Source organism: Hyla sarda, chromosome 12, assembly GCF_029499605.1.
Source record: "Hyla sarda isolate aHylSar1 chromosome 12, aHylSar1.hap1, whole genome shotgun sequence".
NCBI classification, from domain to species: Eukaryota; Metazoa; Chordata; class Amphibia; order Anura; family Hylidae; genus Hyla; species Hyla sarda.
This window is the reverse complement of record NC_079200.1, coordinates 62387003-62409975: the sequence shown is the minus strand read 5'-3', so window position 1 is coordinate 62409975 and position 22973 is coordinate 62387003. Positions and strand designations below refer to the sequence as shown.

The 22973-nt window shown below is 44.0% G+C and overlaps 2 long non-coding RNA genes across 3 annotated transcripts in view; one reads left to right on the top strand and one right to left on the bottom strand.

The window, feature by feature from the left end:
- LOC130296393 (uncharacterized) overlaps positions 1–658 on the top strand; it is a 166127-nt gene extending 165469 nt beyond the window's left edge. For both annotated transcript variants that reach the window (XR_008849200.1, XR_008849199.1), the window contains exon 4: positions 460–658. This is a non-coding gene — a long non-coding RNA (uncharacterized LOC130296393). The remainder of the gene's footprint in view (positions 1–459) is intronic.
- Positions 1–22632, bottom strand: part of LOC130296394 (uncharacterized) — a 29034-nt gene extending 6402 nt beyond the window's left edge. The window contains exons 1-2 of the long non-coding RNA XR_008849201.1: positions 22318–22632; positions 7973–8035 (exon numbers count right to left, since the gene is read on the bottom strand). This is a non-coding gene — a long non-coding RNA (uncharacterized LOC130296394). The remainder of the gene's footprint in view (positions 1–7972; positions 8036–22317) is intronic.
- Positions 22633–22973: the final 341 nt, after the last annotated feature.

Here is a 22973-nt window from a genome sequence, read left to right as displayed (position 1 = left end):
AGGATAGGAAAATACGCCCCATGACATTTACACCTGAATTAGGCATTAAAAGCAGGTGAATATGTCTTTTAGTGCTCACACTAACTGGCCCCAACTAGCTTCAGAGTAATACAACCCAGTACAGTAGCAACATAAAGTGTACTCTCTCTCTATACTGCCCCTGTCTATCTGCCTGCCTCAGTGATGTGGGCTTCAGGAGAATTGATTCACCACTGTAAAGATCTTTCTCTGGAAATTCCAAACAAATTCTGATTTGTCCGATTCGATATACTCATCTCCATAAATAACAATTAATTTGTTAATGGTATTTATGAAGATTATATAGTTGGTTAGTGTTAGTTCAGTATAGTTTAATGTTATGTAAATTGTCAGTTCTTTAACAAATACTCTACACAATGCACTAATTACATCTTAATCTTCATTGAAAGTAATTTTAATTTTTTTTTTAAATCCTAACAGTTATCTCAGAATTAGAAAAGGAGATTATCCAATTGCAGCGGGACCAAAATGCTGCATTTGATGTAATTAAAGCCAGCAAAGAAGGATCCAGCAGCTGCAAAGGAGGATCCAGCAGCAGCACCAGCTTCTGGATGAGAACATATGGAAGCTGGAGGAGAAACAAAAATAAAAAGGTGCAGAAGCTGCTGGACCTCCAAGAAAAGTTAAAGAAGTTGCCTTAGAGGCGTTTTTGTTATCTTTTGGTTTATATAAATTTGTTATAAAAATGTAATTTGGTTAACACGTGTGCTTTCTTTTTTTTTTATATTGTTATGTTTTTCACCAATACAGAGCTGCAGGTAAACGCAATCCAGAAAACGAATGCAGCTCTGATTCGTCTCTGTCAAAAATAAGATCATTTTTAATAATCATTTAATAAGTTTATTAAAAATGTAAAGCAATCTGGTCTGGTTGTCTTGGTGAACACATAGTGCCTTCTGAACAGACTACAAACTCTCTTATGTTGTATGAAAGTGTCGGTGTGGGCGGCGTATTGACCAAAAAATTAAATAAGATGTTAAATTATTGGAAAAAATGATAAACTCATTGATTGATAAAAAGATAAATAAATTCGTTGAAAGATACACAAATAAGTAAATAAAATCATATATACAGTAATAAATAAATAAATAAATAAATTGATCAATAAACTAATACAAAAATACATCAATTATTAAAAACAGAAATAAATTCATCAACAAATGAAAAAATAAAGACATTCATCCATGATTACAAAAATAATAATAAATTCATATATATATATATATATATATATATATATATATATATATTACATATATATATATATATACATATATATATATATATATAGACATAAATAAATATAAATAAATAAATAAATAAAATAGTTAAAAAAACAATGGTTTTATTGAAGGGAGATCCAAGGAGAGGGATTGACAAGGGACCCTTCAGCACCCAGAACCGATGGCGGGGGCCAAGAAGTTAGCACCGATCCAGGACTCATTCATTTTAATGAACATGAGTCTATCCACGGAGTCTGTGGACCAGACTACAGTTCATCCATCTGGTCCTGCCTCTGGCTGGGTGGTATGCACTGCTCCAGTTTCCCCTTACAGTGGGGGTCTAAAAAGGTGGCCAACCAATACTCATCCCTCTCCTTAATGTCACTGATCCGGGGGCACTGATCCAGGGGTCCCTCCTGAGGCATCGCAGCATGTGGACAGCCATGGGGTGACTCTTCATGACCATGACCTCTTGGTCCTCCTGCTGCTGTTGCTGCTGCTCCCGGTGGGAACTGCCCCACCCCCGGACTAACGGTGCCTTAACACCGGCTCTCCCTCCTGACCAGGCCCAGACTCCTGGACGTCAACAGACTCTTCCTCCTCCTGGACCTAGTCTTGTTGGAGAAGTGTTGCCTCCTCTTGCTCCACCAAGGCTCTCTCTCCCCAGCCCCGAGCAGGCGAGCTAGTGCCCTGTCCAGCAAGAACACTGTGGTGAGCACGTCATTGAGGCCGACATGCTCCCCTCTGACCATCTTGGTCGCCTGATCGAATGAGGCCAACACGTGGCAGACCTGCTGGATCTGCCCCCACTCTGCATTAGTGATGTAGGGGAGTTGGTGTGATGGCCCTGGAGTGCCTTGTTCAAGCAGGTACTCCCTCACCACCCGTTGCTGCTCTCACAACCTCTCCAGCATGTGGAGGGTTGAGTTCCACCACGTCACGCTGTCCATAATCGGCCTGTGAGGAGGCAGGTTGTTGTTCCACTGCAGTTTGGACAGGGAAGCGGCGGCTGTTGGGGAGCGACAGAAGTGGCTTGCAATCCTCCATACGCTCGATATTTGAGCAGGAACTTCTGTACCACATGGTTGAGGAAATTTGCTAGGCAGGGCACGTAAGTGAGACTGCCAGCATGGAGGGCGGCGAGTAGGTTGCTGCCATTGACACAGACAATCATACCTGCTTCTAGCCTGTGTGGTGTCAGACACTTCTGGACCAGTGTATCTCCGTTCCCCTAGACTCACAAGCTGGAGCACAGCCTGGCAGCGCACGTACCCACACTTGCGTAGCTACGGGGGCCCTTGCTGGGGGGCTCAGCAGCCGTGGAGACCGTGGCTTGTGGGAGAGCACCCTGGGGCGGCACCGCAAACTCAGATGCTGCCGATCCCTCCCCAGTGCCTTGGAAGGAAACCCAATAGGCAGTAAAACTAAGATATCGTCCCTGCCCATGTCTGCTGATCCAACCATCCAGTGTCAGATACACCCTCTCGCTGACAGCGTGATCCAGCGACAGGGATACATGTGATGGGCAGGGATGCCGATCCTGGCAAAGAAATGGTGGCTTGGGACACGCCATCTGGCTTGGGCCTACTCCAACATCTGCCTGAATGGATTGCTGTCCACAAGATTGAAGGGCAGAAGATGATGGGCGATAACCCTTGCCAGGAGCCCATTGAGTTAACAGACGAGCCGATTCCCGGGTGGGTAGGGTGCATTGTGTTCAAACGCATCGGCAACCGATTGCTGGCACCGGACGGCAGTGGAAGATGTAAAGGAGGGTGCAGTGGAGGCAGAGGTCTGGCTGCTGGTACCAGTACCTCTACGAGAGGGAGCGGGGGAGTGGGAATGTATAGCTGGAAGTGGTTGGGGTGTCTGCAGTACAGGGGCAGGAGCTGCTGTCCCCTACACACTGTTGGTGGTGCTGCTACCACCACCCCGCATCTGTTCCCATTCGCGCCAGTGGTTAACTCTCAGGTGCTGGGTAAAGGCAGTGGTACCTAGCCAAGCAAAAGACCTCCCTCTCCTCATATAAAAATAGAAATGGTCCCCTGTTCACACCTGGGTGGGTGTAGTGCGTTAAGCAGTGAGGGCTCACAAACTCACTAGTAGATCCATGTACAATAAATGAAACGCCACACAAATTTTTTCAATTTTCCTTAGTAGCTTTAGTAGAAATTTCTTGCATATAAACAAAGTTCCAAAAACATTTCGTGCAGGAAGAAAAATGCAAAGAAATCAAAACAATTCACCCAGGTGCACCTGTTGCGGACACGCTAGACACTCTTGACGCTGTAGGAATTTTCAGCCCATGCCGGGGCTAGCTTTAGCTGAACAACCTTCCTCTCACGAAGGGCATCAGAGTGGAGCTTGCGTCGATACTACCATTGTATTATCGACGCAAGCTCCACTCTTATCCCCTTCGTGAAAATTCCTACAGTGTGCTAAGCTTAACTACTCTAGCACCATCTAATTCGCTGGATAATTTGCTTTTAGAAAAGCACTTGAAAGCACACAGACAGTATTCTAGCTCCTATCAAAATATCCACCACAAGAAACTGCAGGGAGCTGCTGGGAGGAATCCTATATATTGAAGGGGAGGGCAACTTTCCTATTGGTTGCTAGGGATGTTCCTAACCTCTGACAACTGCATTTGCATCATTCTCATTGGCCCACAAGCTAAAAGAAGGGAGGGATCAGTGTCCTTGAAGTGACAATATTTGTGAATATGTGAATATTTGCATATGCAAAATATTGACGCACCATCTCACACAGTAAATACACTGCTCAAAAAAAAATTAAGGGAACATTTAAACAACACAATGTAAAGGAAGCAACACTGATTGACAATCAATTTATCATGCTGTTGTGCAAATGGATCAGACAACAGGTGGAAATTATAGGCAATTAGCAAGACACCCCAATAAAGGAGTGGCTCTTCAGATGGTGACCACAGACCACTTTTCAGTTCCTATGCTTCCGGGCTGATGTTTTGGTTCCTTTTGAATGCTGGCAGTGCTTTCACTCTATGAGACGGAGTCTACAACCCACACAAGTGGCTCAGGTAGTGCAGCTCATCCAGGTTGCACATCAATGCCAGCTGTGGCAAGAAGGTTTGCTGTGTTTATCAGCATAGTGTCCAGAGCATGGAGGAACTACCAGTAGACAGGCCAGTACATAAGGAGATGTGGAGGAGGCCATAGGAGGGCAAAAACCCAGAAGCAGGACAGCTACCTCCATCTTTGTGCAAGGAGGAGGAGCACTGCCAGAGCCCTGCAAAATGACCTCCAGCAGGCCACAAATGTGCATGTGTCCACTCAAACAGTCAGAAACAGACTCCATGAGGGGGGTATGAGGGCCCGACGTCCACAGGTGGAGGTTGTGCTTACAGCAGAACACCGTGCAGGATGTTTGGCATTTGCCAGAGAACACCAATATTGGCAAATTCACCACTGGCACTCAGTGCTCTTCACAGATGAAAGCAGGTTTACACTGAGCACATGTGACAGAGTCTGGAGATGCCGTGGAGAATGTTCTTCTGCTTTCAACATCCTCCAGCATGACCGGTTTGGTGGTGGGTCAGTAATGGTGTGGGGTGGCATTTCTTTTGGGGGCCGCACAGCCCTCCATGTGCTTGCAAGAGGTAGCCTGACTGCCATTAGGTACCGAGATGAGATCCTCAGACCCCTTGTGAGACCATATGCTGGTGTGGTTGACCCTGGGTTCCTCCTAATGCAAAACAATGCTAGACCTCATGTGGCTGGAGTTTGTCAGCAGTTCCTGCAAAAGGAAGGCATTGATGCTATGGACTGGCACGCCCATTCCCCAGACCTGAATCCGATTGAGCACATCTGGGACATCATGTCTCGCTCCATCCACCAATGCCACGTTGCACCACAGACTGTCCAGGAGTTGGCGGATGCTTTAGTCCAGGTCTGGGAGGACATCCCTCAAGAGACTGCCACCTCATGAGGAGCATGACCAGGAGTTGTAGGGAGGTCATACAGGCACGTGGAGGCCACAAACAGTACTTAGCCTCACTTTGACTTGTTTTAAGGACATTACATCAAAGTTGGATCAGCCTGTTGTGTGGTTTTCCACTTTGATTTTGAGTGTGACTCCATATACAGACCTCCATGGGTTCATAAATTTTATATCCATTGATAATTTTTGTGTGATTTTGTTGTCAGCACATTCAACTATGTAAAATCGAAAGTATTTCATACGATTAGTTCATTCATTCAGATCTAGGACGTGTTATCCTTAATTTTTTTGAGCAGTGTAGTATTGGAGCCTTCTTTAGATCACAAGCTGCAAGCAGGGAGGGATGATGATCACTGTGATGTGTACTGTGATGAAGAAAAAAAAAGGAATATTCATAATTGCGAATATATAGAGCTATATTTGCGAAATCGTGAAGTTGCGATATTTGTGATAAAAATTTGCATTGTGAATATTCACCCGCAACACTAGTAATGAATCACTTCATTCACTAAATTTTGTGTGGGCTGAGGGGATAAAATGGTGGCTACATGTGTGAGGACATGTGGCAAGGAAGTCTGGAAAGCCGGGATCACCCTTAATCACATGGCGGCATGCAGCCTATCAGCAGCCAGCCAGCCCTGTAATGTCACAGCCCTATATATTTGGTAACCATTGCAGAAGTCGGGCATTTCCAGAGAGCAGAGAATGTGTGTGCGCAGTAATCACCGTTACTGACAATACAGATCTTTACAGAAGCAAATCCATTCACCTCAAGCCAGCTTTCGTTCTGGTTAGAGAGAGAGCAGACACTGTGTGGTCACTCATCAGTGTTACTGATAATACAGATAAGCACAGGGGAAATCCATTGACCTCAAGTCCGCATCACTGCAGGCAGGCATGCAGGGAGAGTTTAGAAGTGGTTTCATAGCCTGCCAATTGAGATCATCACAGGAAGCACTTCCCATTCAAAGACTGCAAGCAACCATAGTGCAGGCAGTTCAAAATAAGTTGTTTCAGTGTCTGCCCCTTTGCCAGGTATTGCCACGTCCGTAATGATGTGTACGAGAAAGCTATCATGTAAATTATCCTGCACGGTGAACGCCGTAAAAAAAAAATAGCAGAATAAAAAAGATCAAAAGTTAGCACGTATCGCAAAATTGAAAACAATAAAAAGTACAGCTTGTACTGCAAAAATATAAGCCCTCACTCAATGACGTTGGACAAAAAATAAAAATGTTATGGCTGTCTGAACATGATAACACAAAAAAGGAAAAAAATAAGAATTTAGCTCAGAAAAAGAACATAAAAAGCTAAATAAAATGGGTATCGCCATAATTGTACCAACCCACAGAATAAATATAACATCACTTTTACTGCACAGTGAACATCATTAAAAAAAAATAATTCATAAATTTTCAATATGTCAAGAAAAAACAATCTCATAATCGCTCCGCTCAGAAAAAGCATTCTAAAGTTATTACCATTTAACTCCTTAAGGACGTACCTGTATGTCCTGCGCCCGCTCCCGCGATATAACGCCGGGTCATGCGGCAACCGCACGTCACATCAGGCCAGTCCCAGCGGCTAACGGTAGCCGGGACCTGTGGCTAATAGCTGACGTCACCAATCGTTGTGACGTGTGCTATTAACCCTTTAGACGCGGTGATCAAAGTTAATCACCACGTCTAAAGTAAAAAAAAAATAATCACTCCCGGCTGCTCAGTAGTACTGATCGGGACCACTGATGTGAAACTGCAGTGTTCCAATCAGCTAGGACGCACCAGGAGGGTCCCTTACCTGCCTCCTGCACGTCCAATCGGCGATTGATTGCTCCAAGCCTGATAGTGACCGCCGATAACACTGATCTATGCTTTAGCATAGCATTGATCAGTGCTGGCAATCATTGTACTGCATGTTATAGTCCCCTATGGGGCTATAACATTGCAAAAAGAAAGTGTAAAAAAGTATATATAAACATATGAGGTATTGCCACGTGCGTAAATGTCCGAAATATAAAAAGATATAATTAATTAAACCGCACGGTCAATGGCGTACACATAAAAAAATTCAAAATACAAAATAGCGTATTTTTGATCACTTTTTATACCTTTAAAAAATGTTTAAAAAGCGATCAAAAAGTCTGATTAAAACAAAAATGATACCGATAAAAACTTCAGATCACAGCGCAAAAAATGAGCCCTCATACATCCCTGTATATGGAAAAATAAAAAAGTATAGGGGTCAGAAGAGGACATTTTTAAACGTATAAATTTTCGCGCATGTAGTTATGATTTTTATGGACCTACAGAATAAATAGAAGATGTCATTTTGTACTGCGTAGAAACAGAAGCCCCCAATAGTTACAAAATGGCGTTATTTCTTCAATTTTGTCACACAATGATTTATATTTTTGGGTTTTGCAATATATTTTTGGGTAAAATAACTGATGTCATTACAAAGTAGAATTGGTGGCACAAAAAATAGGCCATCATATGGATTTGTAGGTGGAAAATTGAAAGGGTTATGATTTTTAAAAGGTAAGGAGGAAAAAATGAAAATGCAAAAACTGAAAAACGCTGAGTCCTTAAGGGATTAAAGAGACACATATCAAATTTTAAAAAAAGAGCCTGGTCATTAAGGTAAAAAATAGGTCCGTCCTTATGAGGTTAAGACCATTGGACCAGACTCTAAACTTAATTGTGACCCAATACCAGACCCCATAGTTTACTTACTTCTCATTGCTCTCGGGTCCTTATGCCAACCATAGTCTGGACATTGCCCTACTTCTTCTTCACCTGTGGGTGATGTGGTACAAACACAGCTATAAGTGATTCTGGTTGTCATCTACCAGATCCAATTAAATAAACATTGGCTAGCACCATGACCTCTTGAGACCAAAGACCTCCTAGCAGCCATAGCTGACTAAGAGCTAAGAACTTGTCTGGTTTGGTAAAAATATTCATATTTCCCAGGAGAAAGAGTCTGTTCTTTCTCCTGGGAATGTAAGAATAAATTGATACCGGATATTACAACTCCCTTTGTCAATTGGGTGTGCGCATACACAGTCTAACACTATTCAGTCAGTGCTGGGCAGAGACCCCCCCCCCCCCCCATTGACAAGTGGAATGTTACATCCAGTTGACAGGGAGGAATACAATAGAGCTGTGATATCCCAGTACAGGACATGGTCCTATACTACCCTTAGGCCCTGTCAGGTTGAGTCCCTTAGTGACCTGGGGGCTGCCCTGCAAGGTCTCCCCCTGTTGTTTCCATAATGTTGTGTATATCACTTTAATGCCTAGACAGTATCCTTATGTATAGGTAGTACAAAGGACCTGTGGGATGTCTCAAGGACCTGTGTACGTCTGTCACATGTTATGTTATGCCATCACGATTTGTTGTCACATGTTCTCCCAGAGAGCACCAGCTTAACCTATGACCCGCAGCTGGACCAAGGGGTTTTAGACCAGCCCCCCACTATATAAAGGGGCGGCGATTACAATTCACTCTCTTATGATCTTTGCTGAAGAACAGTTAACACCAGAGATCTCAGTGCAAGTGATCAGCATCTGGAAGATCCCAAAAGCTACAGTCATTCCAGTAAGTCTGAAGTCTATGTCTGCTGTTACTGAAACTAGTCAAGTCCTGCATATAGTCCAATCTCAAGTCAAGTTAATTACAAGCATATTGGTCCAGCAAGCTGCGAGGACCTTCTGGGTCCTGGCCACCTCTCTGGGAAATCTGGCCTTACCTGTGAAGATAATTCCATCTGTCTTATACTCAGTAAAGCCTCAGTTTTACCATAACTGGTTGTGGACTCTCATTTCACTACTAGCAACTGGGATTGTGGAGAAACCGGGTGTGTTGAGCTGTTTCGGAACCCTGAAACCACACTGGCGTCACGAACACTAGGGGTTAACAACATCTTGCCCCTGGGGTTAATACAATCTAATCCCACCACTCACACCACTACACCCATGGTCCCGCCATACACCCCTGGGTCACCATAGAGCCGATAGGTCTAAAACAAAGTTCTGGAAAAAGATGGTACAGATTTTTTACTTCTTGGCAAATGTCTGTATTTGCCAAAATAGTCCGGAGAGAATACAGTCCTCTTTAAATGAACCCTTTAAATGAACCCCCTGTGTCTTCTCCTTTTCCATTCATTCTGTTCTATTAACAGAGGAGCTCTTGGCATGGTTCATGGTCTTAACAGATTCCGCTTTACAAGGTATGAAAATGTTGCAATAAAAGAGACAAATCTGGGCATATTAGCATAACACAGGCTACATGAGTACAAAATGTTCCTTTGAGGGGCAATTCCTCCATGTTTGAGATAATTACAAATATTTACACTCAGACGGCTGGAATGAAAGTGAAGATTAGCAGATTAATGAGACATTTGCGGAGATGGATTTAACATCTTAAAGCCTTCCATTAATCGCCAACACATGTAAATCCAGTGATTACATACAGCACGCAGCCGCCGCCCCATCCCCCTGAATTTTGTCAAGTTTCCGAGCATTCCTGGAAGCGTTTTCTATCATTATTACTGCAAATGGGACCTCATTCTAACTCCAATAAAACAAGTGTTGTTAAACAGGATTCATTGCAAATTGAAACATGGCAGTGCTGCCAAAACAAATTATCTGTGTTCAGTCTCCGCTGATAATTTTATTGTATTTTAAGAAAATCTATTATTCCTATGTATGACTATGATGATGTAGTACAGAAGGAATGGAGGAGATCCAGAGGAGGAAAGAGATGTCCAAACCTTTCCCAGTTTGGGTCATCAAATGATAGTCTGATGGGAGGTCTAGTGTTGCTGTGACACTGCTTCAGAATGCAAATGGTTAAAGTGTCACTTTATTAGAAGTGGAAGTGTGGGGTACTGGTTTTAGATCACAAGTTTTAGGCTGCTCTGTTTAAGAGTTTTAGGTGTTGCAGATCCATTTTTCTGGAGCTTTATGTTTTACAGATCTATTGTTTTTGGACATTAGGTGTTTCTTTTGCATTGTTTTTGGACCCTAGGTGCTGCATATACAATGTTTTTGAACCCGATGTGGTGCATGTCTATTGTTTTTGGTGCATATTTATTGTTCTTAGACCCAACGTGGTGCACCATCTAAGGTCCAAAAAACCTTGCATATGCAACACCTAGGGTCCAAGAACAAAAAAATCCACGCCACCTAGGGTCCAAGAACAATGAATCTGCACCACCTAGGGTTCAAGAACAATGAATCCACACCACCTAGGGTCCAAGAACAATGAATCCGCACCACCTAGGGTCCAAGAACAATGAATCCGCACCACCTAGGGTCCAAGAAAAATGAATCCGCACCACCTAGGGTCCAAGAACAATGAATCCGCACCACCTAGGGTCCAAGAACAAAAGAAATGTATGCCCGTTCATTTTGGACCCTAAATGATGCAAATCCATTGTTCTTTGACCCAAGGTGTTTTTTTATTTATGTTTTTTGGACTCTAGGTGATACAGATTAGTGATGAGCGGTATTGTCCATATTCGAATTTGCGATATTTCGCGAATATATAGACGAATATTCATCCTATATTCACGAATTTTGCATATTTGTTATATTCGCATATGCGAATATTCACATATGGGAATATTTATATATTCGCGTATTCGAGGAAGAAAAGGGGGGGGGGCAACTTTACTATTGGTTGCTAGGGATGTTGTTGATAACCTCTGACAAGTGTATTTGCATCATTCTAATTGGCCCACAAGTGAAAAGAAGGAATATGCAAATATTCACATATGCGAATATGTGGAAAAAAGTGTATATTCGTAATTTCCAATATATAGCGAATATATTCGCAATATTCGTGAATTCGCAAATTTTTGATATTCGCGATAAAAATTTGAAATGCAAATATTCGCACCCAACACTAATACAGATCCATTGTTCTTAGATCTCAGATGGTACATTCCTATTATTCATGCACCCTTAGTGGTACATGACTATTGTTCTTGGAACCAAAGAATTACATATCCAATGTTCTTGAACGCTAGCCAGTGAATTTCCATTGATCTTGGACAATGTGTGTTGCATATCCATTGTTCTTGATCTGAAAGTGTCAGTTTGGTATTTTACTTGAAGAGTCAGGGTACCATTCTCCATTACCAAATGAAACAAGTTCCATTGTTCTGTGACCAGTACTGTCATGGTCACATTTTTCAACCCCAAGTGAGCCCTAACCTCAAAGTGTTTTCTTGGAATTTAGAAAAAGGTTCAGCTTCGCTGTCAGAAACAGCTTCTCACTTGTTTTTGGCTTCCTTTTGTTATTGCACCTGTTATTCCAACTACCATACCATTTGTATGGGGTCATAATTGTAGATTGTTTTTGCTTTGGTACTTCCAGGATAAGTTTTTTTATTGCCTTAAAGGGGTACTCCATTTTGTTCCGAACACTGGGTGCGAGCTATGGGGGTTGTGATGTCATGCACACGCTCCCTAGCTACATCATGCCTCACACCCTCAATGCAAGTCTATGGGAGGGGGCGTGGCAGCTGCCACGCCCCCTCCCATAGACTTGCATTGATGGGACATGGCATGGCATCACTAGGGGGGCGTGGCCATGACATCACGACCCACATAGCCTGCACCAAGCGTTCGGAACAAAATGTTTTGGACACTGGGGCAGTGGAGTACCCCTTTAAGCTCCTTTCCCCCACACCTGCCAATCTTTTGTTTGCCTCCTCGTTCCCATCACCCAGAACAACTCTATGTTCATTTCCCTCTCTCTCCTCGTTCTGCTTTTTCTTCCATTTGTGCAGCTCTTGTACAAGTCTCTATTGACAGCAAGCACTAGTCAGATGTATACAATATTGCCAGCACAGATGAGTCATCCATGTGATGTATATAGCACTTAACGGCAGCCGTGTATCCTCATACAGTTGGGTTATACACGATGAGTTTGTAATGAGATTTCATAAGATTGACCAAGCAATGTGGTAACCAAGTCTTTCATCTTGTGCAGAAGTTTAACTTGAAATTCTGGGGCCCCAATTTAAAATTTGTAACAGGGTTCCCACCTAAGCTGTGCCATTTATAACACTAGTGTCTTTTCTTTTCAGAAGAGGTCTTATGACCCACTTAAAGAGGAACTCCGGTGGGGGAAAAAATGTTTTCAAATCAACTGGTGCCAGTAAGTTAAACAGATATGTAAATTACTTCTATTTAAAAATCTTAACCCTTCTAGTACTTATCAGCTGCTGTATACTACAGATATACTACAGAGAAATTTGTGAAGTTCTTTCCAGCCTGACAACAGTGCTCTCTGCTGACACCTTAGTCCGTGTCAGGAACTGTCCAGAGCAGGAGAGGTTTTCTAAGGCGATATAATTCTAATTTGGCACAGTTCCTGACACGGACAGAGGTGTCAGCAGAGAGCACTGTTGTCAGACAAAAAAATAAATTCACTAATTTCCTCTGTTTTATACAGCAGCTAATACGTACTGGAAGGATTAAGATTTACTTTCAGGCGCCAGTTGATTTGTTTCCACTGGAGTTCCCCTTTAAGCACTAGGGTATTCTTGTAACTGCTACCTCTGCACCCCCATTAGCTGCAGCCCTAGTATTATGGTCTCAGAGAACAGTTCATAAAATCTTTACTCTTCACTCTTCAGTTCTTAAATTTCAATAATACACCAGAGGAATTAGATAAACCATTGTTGGGTCCCCCCTGTCACCTAACTGTTTAAGACAATCACAGGTAATGTATCACCGTGACAGTAAAACAACCACTGATTCAGTACCAGAACCAGGTGCTATTTTTGTGTATTTTAGATCCATTTATTTACTACAGCAGTGATTGAGCCATCTGCCGGTGATTTTATAAATGTCCCTCATTTTATTCAGGACGGCTTCAAAGGAAAGCGTAGAAACACTGTCGGCGGTGAAAGCCGGAGAAAACATCTGAATTCAGCAAACCTATAATCATGATGGATGTACCCATTGTTTAACAGCACAGTGCACCAATGCATGCAGCAGACCCTGACAGTCATGCCTTTAATACTAAGGATTTCTTTATAAACTATGTTAGACGCAGAAGTGTCTAGAGGATGATGTTTAATGTGCATTATTTCCTATATAAATGACCATACTGTGGCAGGAGTGATGTTAATGTAATCCAGAATTTGAAAGAAAAGATCCATAAAAGCACTTTATTCCACCATTTTACATTAACAGGAAAGTGGATGCCAATCTAAGAACACGGGCAGTAGCCATTTTACACTACTCACCTTTCATCCTGGCTCCCAACACCCATTAACAATAATAAATAAGTAGAAAAGTCACATCCATCTAGCAATTCTTGACACAAAATATGCAGAACAATGGATACAACACGGATAGAGAACTCAATGGTGTTCCAGGTCCTCCCTTGTGTTTGGTATGGCCAAGTCGATATAGGACCTTCTGAACTCTATAACTTAAAGGAAGGGGGTCTTCTTTGTGGTTTACCTAAAACACATTGCCCTTCTTTAACCACCACCCTTTAGGTTTTCCCTTTTGTTTTATTTGACATAGTCCATACAGGTCTTCCTAAATCCATAGGCCAAGTAACCAAAAGAACGAAGGCGGCTTAATTTTTTGTTTTACCCAGAATAAAGTGGACTCTTTACTACACCATCATTAATCTTCTCCTGGACCTAAGTGACCAAGCCAAGTAAAAAAGGCATTTTTTGCTTACACCAAGTGCATGTAGGATACCTGTAAGACAAATCATCAAAAGGAATAAGAAAGTTGCAGCGACCCAAAAGAAAGTATAAGCTGGTGAAATACCTGGGTACACGTTTATGTGGTAGACTGGGCCTTATGATGGATCACAACCGGGGAGTGGTGGCTTGAGGGTTTTGCAGGAAAGATACCACACTTCCTTAGGCTGGTGCCGTGTTGGTAGAAAGGTTCCTCTGGTGCACACCCTGACTGATGGCGATTTAGGGTGACCTTAATGTTGGTGAGGTGTGGATGAAGCCAAGACACCAGAACTCTAGGAGTTGCATTGTAAACAGGTGACTCTATTGAACAAGATTCTAACAATCACGTCTCAGAAGGCAGGAACCATGGTGGATGTGGATCTGCTGGACCTGTGTGGCAGATGACTCAGACCGTACCAGGGAGCGGAGTCTAAGGTGCCGCCGCAAAGCGGGATGGACTTGCTGTGGCAAGCGGCACCCAGGTCGCTACCCCTGGCACAGCTCTGCCACACAGGCGGCTGAGGAGATGCAAGGCACAGGAGGGATAAGGCAGCTCATAGTCTGGATAGCAGAAGGTCAGGGCAGGCGGTACGGTTGCGTGGAAAACTTTTTTTTTTTTAAATCAACTGGTGCCAGAAAGTTAAACAGATTTGTAAATTACTTATATTAAAAAAATCTAAATCCTTCCAGTACTTATTAGCTGCTGAATACTACAGAAGAAATTATTTTCTTTTTGCAACACAGAGCTCTCTGCTGAATCACAAGCACAGTGCTCTCTGCTGATATCTCTATCCATTTTAGGAACTGACCAGAGGAGCATATGTTTGCTATGGGGATTTTCTCCTACTCTGGACAGTTATTAATATGGACAGAGATGTCAGCAGAGAGCACTGTGCTCATGATGTCAGCAGAGAGCTCTCTGTTCCAAAATGAAAAGAATTTCTTCTGTTGCATTCAGCAGCTAAGTACAGGAAGGATTTAGATTTTTTAATAGAAGTAATTTACAAATCTGTTAAACTTTCTGGCACCAGTTTTGATTAAAAAAAAAAAAAGTTTTCCACTGGAGTACCCCTTTAATCCACGAAGCAAAGACAAGTTAAGGAGTCTATCTGGTTTAACCTAGTAACCTACACAACTGGCCAGCATTCGGAAATGTTCCGAACGCTTTTTTAGCGCTGTGGGGGTCGGTCATTCCCCTCGTGACATCTAGGCCACGCCTCCTCAATGCAAGTCTATGGGAGGGGCGTGAACATTTACTTCCGAACGCTGGCCAGTGGAGTACCCCTTTAACAGCTTGGCTGAGTCCATGTAGGACTACCTGAACCACCCCTTTCAGGTCTTTACTCCTTTGTGTTTGGTGTGATCCATAAAGCCCTATGGTATGGGTCTATTACACTGATAACATAGAACAATAAATCACTACTTTCTAGGCATTTATGTATTCACCTGACATTTAAGCTTTAATAACAATTGTGGCATTTAAGTATCTACAGTGATCCCTCAACTTACAATGGCCTCAACATACAATAGTTTCAACATACAATGGTCTTTTCTGGACCATCGTAAGTTGAAACCAGACTCAACATACAATGTTACAGACAGTCCAGATCTGTGAAGCGTGTCAATGGCTGGAAGAACCAACCAATCAAAATGGGCATTCACTGGTAAAACCCCTGTATTACTGAAGTGTATGCACTGACTGATGTCTGGTATTACATGTTCTGTACACTTTACCTGTATCAGGGTTAGCTGCTCTTTTGGACACCAGGTGAGGGCGACTCCATTACTTGTTTGGGACATGTACTGTACAGGACCCTGAAAACGCTCCTGTCCTCTACATAAACCAGTGTTACCCAAGCAGGGTGGCCCCAGCTTTTGCAAATCTACAACTCCCAGCATGCCCGGACAGCCTTTGGCTGTCCGGGCATGCTGGGAGTTATAGTTTTGCAACAGCTGGAGGCTCCCTGCTTCGGAAACACTGACATAGACAGTGATTTACAGCTCCCAGCACATCTTTCCTTCTTTTATATGTAAGAACTTGCTTTATCTATATTAGTTATCTACTTATCTTTCTTTAATTGTCACTTTTTCCTATTTTTGGATGAGATTTTGTTGCCTTTAGAACAAATTACCAGGTTTCCATAGAGTTCTGGTCTCAACATACAATGGTTTCAACTTACAATGGTCGTCCCAGAACCAATTAATATTGTAACTTGAGGGACCCCTGTATATTCAATAAGAACGCCATGTGCCAGTCTCTCTCCATCACCCAGCAGGGCTAGTCAATATAAAGCTAATGTACTTGTAGTCCACCAAGAGCTCAGCGTGAAACTACTGCTCCTATCTTTCCACTCTCAGATGCTAAAAGACACCGTAAATGCGACTCTTTTAATAAATGTTTCTGTTCTGCCATCAGGTCTTGCCAGGTTGCACATTTAGAAGCATTAGTGCTCCCTGATGGGCAGCTATCATGTTCTAGTCAAGTAAATAGTTGCACAGGGAGAGCTTTTTGCTGGCAGCATCTGAAAATACCAGCCGGGCAGAGTCTACTGATTACAAGGGCCAAGCGAATGCCCCTCCCGGGGCCATTCATATCAAAGAGATTCAATTCATAGACAGATGTGCTGCATTGTATCAGATGGTATCGGAGCATTCTTTAGAAAAGTAACATTTTTGCATGACTGAATAAACGACAGTAAGAAGACCATCTGGATCTTCTGATTATCAGTTCCTTGTTTAGTATGTATTCTTTGAGAAGTGCACCACCTCCTAGAAGACTTTGTGTGCAATTCTGAGTAGTTATCTTAGGCTATGTTCATACGGCAAAATGTCCATGTGAAATTCTGCATGAATATTCCGCATGGACAATTGATTTAGATGCCTGAAGAAGCTGCGTATGCGCAGCGAAACGCGTTGCATTCAATAAATTCCTTGATTTTATCCTGCCTTCTGACGGTTCCTTTCTGCGCCGGAGAAAACTCCTGTTTTTATGGTCATCTTATCCTTGTTTCTACTCTACTAAGGAGGGCTGCAGTGGACCGACTTATATACTTCACGCTAGACCTTGTTGTGTGTGGGCGCAAAACCAACTTTGGTAAGCGGCCTGGGATTACCTCCCTTCCTCCCACTCACAAGATCTGCTGATCCCGCACATGAGGCGCCTTCTTCCCTCTCTCTATTGCTTTCTATGGGATACTGCTGCTTTGTTCATACGGCACAATTTCCGTGGCAGCAACATCTGCTTCCAGCATCCACAAAATACATTGACCCTGTTCAATGTTTTGCGGAATCCACTCAGAAATGAATTGCTGTCTATAAGTGTCAGGATTCGGCAAGCTGGAGGTGGATCCTCTGTGTCAGAGAGGGATTGGCGTGGACCGTGCTGGCGGACCGGTTCTAAGTTGCTACTGGTATTCACCAGAGCCCGCCGCAAAGCAGGATGGTCTTGCAGCGGCGGTAGCAACCAGGTCGTATCCACCGGCAACGGCTCAACCTCTCTGACTGCTGAGATAGGCACGGTACAAGGGATTAGGCAAGAGCAAGGTTGGACGTAGCAGAAGGTCAGGGCAGACAGCAAGGATCGTAGTCAGGTGCAACGGCAAGAGGTCTGGAACACTGGCTTGGGACATAAAAAGAACACTTTCACTGGCACAATGGCAACAAGATCCAGCAAGGAAGGGAAGGGGAAGTGAGGTTAAATAGACAGGGAGCAGGTGGAGGCTAATTAGACTGATTGGGCCAGGCACCAATCATTGGTGCACTGGCCCTTTAAATCTTAGAGAGCTGACTCGCGCGCACCCTAAGGAGCGGAGCCGCGCGCGCCAGGACGAGACAGCCGGGGACCGGGACAGGTGAGTGACTTGGGATGCGATTCGCGAGCGGGCAGTGTCAGTGCAGCGCTCCCGGTCAGCGGGTCTGACTGGGGCGCTGCAGATAGAGGAACGCCGCGAGCGCTCCAGGGAGGAGCAGGGACCCGGAGCGCTCGGGGTAACAATAAGACAGCGCATTTCCTAGTGGTCTTAGCTGTCTTAGCTGCTGTCTGTGGAATTTCTGCACAGAATTTTTTAGTGTGGGTGTTCCACAGTGTAAACATAACCCTAATGAGGTTTCACTGCAATATATTACTGATCTTACCAGGAAAATCCTACTCTGATGGGTGTGCAGTTCTTAAATGTCAGATCCAAAAACTTTTAATATGTTGTTACTGAGGAAAAATAAAGACCTTTTGTAATATGGTTGCTTAAATTATTTTATATATTTAATAATGAAAATGGCCCCTGAAAATCCCACCACTAGGGGTCCCCATACCTACTGGGACACTCACCAGTCCTGCATCAGGCTTGTCCATGAGTCATGGACAAGAAATGACTCATGGACAAGGCTGCATGATCAGACACACCAATCACCTCCCACCACCACAAGGGAGGGACACGCCCCCTTCCCCTGAGAAGATTTCTAACACTGTGAGCTAATGATAAAAAGGAGATGTACATGGTCGGGATTAGGTACTGAGTAACACTTTTTTTTTTTGTAGGATTTAGTCTAGATCGCGGGAAGACAACTTTTGAGAGGTGAAGAACTACTCTTGTAACTTCAGAGGGTCTTGAGATCTACCTGTGTCAACACTTTGTGCACTGCAGTTAGCTTATTTTGTCTTATTGAATGGTGACAACCGTGATGGACCACCGGGTGAAATGGCGGGACCACAGGTTTTGCTGTGTGAGTGGTGGGATCAGATGATATAAACCCCGGGGGCTGGATGGTATTAACCCCTTGTGTTCATGACTCCAATGTGGTTTTCGGGTTCTGGAACACCACAACCAGTTATGGTAAAATGGAGGCTTTACTGAGTAGAAGACAGATGGAATTATCTTCACAGCTAGGGCCAGAATTCCCAGAGAGGTGGCCGGACCAAGAGGACCTCGCAGCTTGCTGGACCAATATACTTGTAGGTAACTTGACTTGAAATTAGACTTGACTTGACTGTGTGCAGGACTTGACTAGTTTCAGTGACAGCAGACATAGACTTGAGAATTACTGGAATGACTGTAGCTTTTGGGGTCTTCCAGATGCAGATCACTTGCACTGAGATCTTTGGTGGTTGCTGTGCTCAGTACCAGATGCAATCTGTTCTCCCTGAAATTGTAATGGCTGCCCCTTTATATAGTGGGGGGCTGGACTAAAGCCCATTGGTCAAGCTGCGGGTAATTGGTTAAGCTGGTGCCCTCTGGGAGAACATGTGACAACAAATCATGTGACTGCATAACATAACATGTGACAGACTTACACAGGTCCTTGAGACCTCCCACACGTCCTTTGTACTACCTATACATAAGGATGCTGTCTAGGCATTAAAGTGATATACACAACATTATGGAACAACAGGGGGAGACCTTGCAGGGGAGCCCCCAGGTCACTGAGCGTCTCAACCTGACAGGGCCTAAGGGACATTACACAACCTACTCAGCATTTGGCTGTTGGGGCATGATGGGAGTTGTAGTTTTTCAACAGCTGGAGAGCCACAGCCTGGGCAACAGGGCTTTTACTTCCCACTAATATCTATGCTTGCTGTCAGTGCTGATCAAGTCTTGCTGACATAGAAGTTGGCTGCACACAATATTAATATAGGCCTTTATTACAGCCTTGTGGAGTTTGGCTTAGAGATAATTCAGACATCATAATGTGGCTGCATTTAAGAATCTATATTGCGGATGTAAGTCTGACCACAGGTTCAGATCATTATACCTACTGATAGGCCAGAATATAGACACAATAATGTAGTCATCTGAATAACATCGTCTGAATTAGCCCCAACATAACATTCATCGATAACAGTGGGTGCTGTAGAGAGCCAGCAATAGATGGAAACAACCTGTACTCTTATCTGGGAAGCCGATCTGGCAAGCATGTAAAAAATTTAAATATTAGCAAATCTGTGAATCTGGGAAATGTCAAATTGACAGATTCCCACATGTCTATGTCTTCATTGCCAACCAAGCTTTTCACACCATACGTAGAAAAGGAAATGAAGATTATTTCTAAGAGTTGCAGCAGAGTTCCTAAAGGAATTCCAGAATCAATAGGATTGGACTAGTATCATGTGACCTCCCGAAACAGACAGAGCAATGTTCAACAGACAGAATCAAAAATTATAAGCTGAGATATACCTCTTAGATACACCTGTTAGTAGCACACATGATAGGTGTCAGGATCCGGACTGGTATGCAGCGAGGACACTGGAGGTGGATCCTCTGTGTCAGTGAGGTGATGGCGTGGGCCGTACCAGGGGAACGGAGTCTAAGGGGTTACTGGTTTTCACCAGAGCCCGCCGCAAAGCGGGATGGACTTGCAGCGGCAGGTAACCCCCAGGTCGTTCCACCCGATAGCGACTCAACCCCAGCTGACAGCTGAGACAGGTGCGGTACACAGGGACAAGGCAAGAGCAAGGTCGGACGTAGCAGAAGGTCAGGGCAGGCAGCAAGAGTCGTAGTCAGGGGCAACAGCAGGAGGTCTGGGTACACAGGCTTGGGAACACACTAAACGCTTTCACAGGGCACAAGGCAACAAGATCCGGCAAGGACAGGAAGGGGAAGTGGGTTTTTATACACATAGCGCAGGTGTAGGTACTGATTAGGCCAGGCACCAATTAATGGTGCACTGGCCCTTTAAATTTCAGAGAGCCGGCGCGCGCCATAGAGAGCGGGGCCGCGTGCGCCGGGACAGAACAGCAAGAGGACGGGGCAGGTGAGGAGATTGGGATGCGACCCGCGGGCGGGAGCATCCCGCTACGCGGATCGCATCCCCGCCGGTGATACCAGTGCACCGCTCCCGGTCAGCGGGTCTGACCGGGGCGCTGCACAGAGAAGAACGCCGCGAGCGCTCCGGGGAGGAGCAGGGACCCAGAGCGCTCGGCGTAACAATAGGGCTAGATACACTGGTTACTAGTACACAGAATAGGGTTAGATACACTGGTTACTAGTACACAGAATAGGGTTAGATACACTGGTTATTATTACACAGAATAGGGTTAGATACACTGGTTACTATTACACAGAATAAGGTTAGATACACTGGTTACTATTATTTTAATTTTACATATGACTTGCTTAGGTATACTTTTTTATATCTGGCTACCCTGTCTAGTATGTTAGGTATAGAAACACATTGAGTTGTGCAAATGTCGGCACAACTCGCATATCACTTAAAGTAAAAGGCAAATCTAACCAGGGTGCTGCTCCTACCCAAAACTGCTGCAGGGCGTAGCGAATATCCATTCTCTCCAACATATCCTCCTGGGGAATTACTGGGCACTGCCGCATTAAGTAAAATCCAAGAGTGCATGCAAAATACTAATTAAAGTATGGTTTGTTTGCCATGTACAATGCAGTTCAAAACCGGACGGGCTTTGAAACCTGTTTTACATGTCAAAATAAACAGAGAATAGATGGCAGGTGGGTATGGAAGGCTTAACCACACTGGTTCCCATGATCCAGATGGGCTTTGATACACTGGTTAATATCAAACATATGTTTAGATGATAGTATCACTTATGACTTAGGCTGGGTCCACACTACGTTTTGTCCCATACGGGAGCGCATACGGCAGGGGGGAGCTAAAAGCTCTCGCTCCCGTATGTGACCGTATGCGCTCCCGTATGTCATTCATTTCAATGAGCCGACCGGAGTGAAACGTTCGGTCCGGTCGGCTCATTTTTGCGCCGTATGCGCTTTTACAACCGGACCTAAAACTGTGGTCAACCACGGTTTTAGGTCCGGTTGTAAAAGCGCATACGGCGCAAAAATGAGCCGACCGGACCGAACGTTTCACTCCGGTCGGCTCATTGAAGTGAATGGCATACGGGAGCGCATACGGTCACATACGGGAGCGCGAGGTTTTAGCTCCCTCCTGCCGTATGCGCTCCCGTATGGGACAAAACGTAGTGTGGACCCAGCCTTACACAGGTTAGTATTGTGGTGACTGGAGTGTTGCAGTATGTAGCAGGGTCTGGTGGTATTAACCCTGCGGGCAAGATGTTGTTAACCCCTTAGTGTTCATGACGTCAGGATGTGGTTATTCCAGTATGGTAACCGCCGTAAACCAACCCAAAAACTGTTTTGTAGTAAAGGAATGTCCACAGCAAGGATTCTGAATAAACTGGATTCTGAATTTACTTGAAATGCTTAGGGAACAGTCTTTACAATTATGCAGTTCCTTCAGAGGCAACCGGGACACAGGATACCTCGCAGGCTTGCTTGGACTTGTAGTTATTGAGATATTTAGGCAGGCCACTGTGCTACTAATATATTCCTTAGCTGAGTAGTAGTCACTGGATTTGTAGAGAGAATTGTAACTCACGTTTTAGAAGTGGCTGCATTTCTTTAGGCTTTGGCCTAGATGAGATGAATTTGCAGTATACAGGACTTTATACTTGCTTTAGGTCCAGGAGATAAGAGAGTGCAGGAACAAGAGAGCTAACTGAGCGACTACAGCCCCTTATATACTAGGGGGCTGGACTAAAGCACATTGGTTGCTAAGCCTGTAGGTTCTGCACCCAAGGAACTCTGGGTATGTCACATGACAGTGGTTCACATGACTAACACTTTTATACATTTGTACAAACTTTATACATATTGACAATGCATACACAATATAAACAATGCATTTAAATAGAACAATAAGAAGGTGAGCAAGGGGGGAAACCCTGCAGGAGAGCCCTATGGACTCAAGGGACTCTTGCTGAGGGGACTTAAGGATGGTACAGGAATAGGTCCTGTACCGGGACACCGCAGTATTATACATGACAGGCTTTGGTACTTTCATAGTACACATGGTTTATAAATATTAGTGACTATCACACAATAGACTTATAAACATGAGTTAATATTAGATATTAGAGATGAGCGAACTTACAGTAAATTCAATTTGTCACGAACTTCTCGGCTCGGCAGTTGATGACTTATCCTGCATAAATTAGTTCAGCTTTCAGGTGCTCTGGTGGGCTGGAAAAGGTG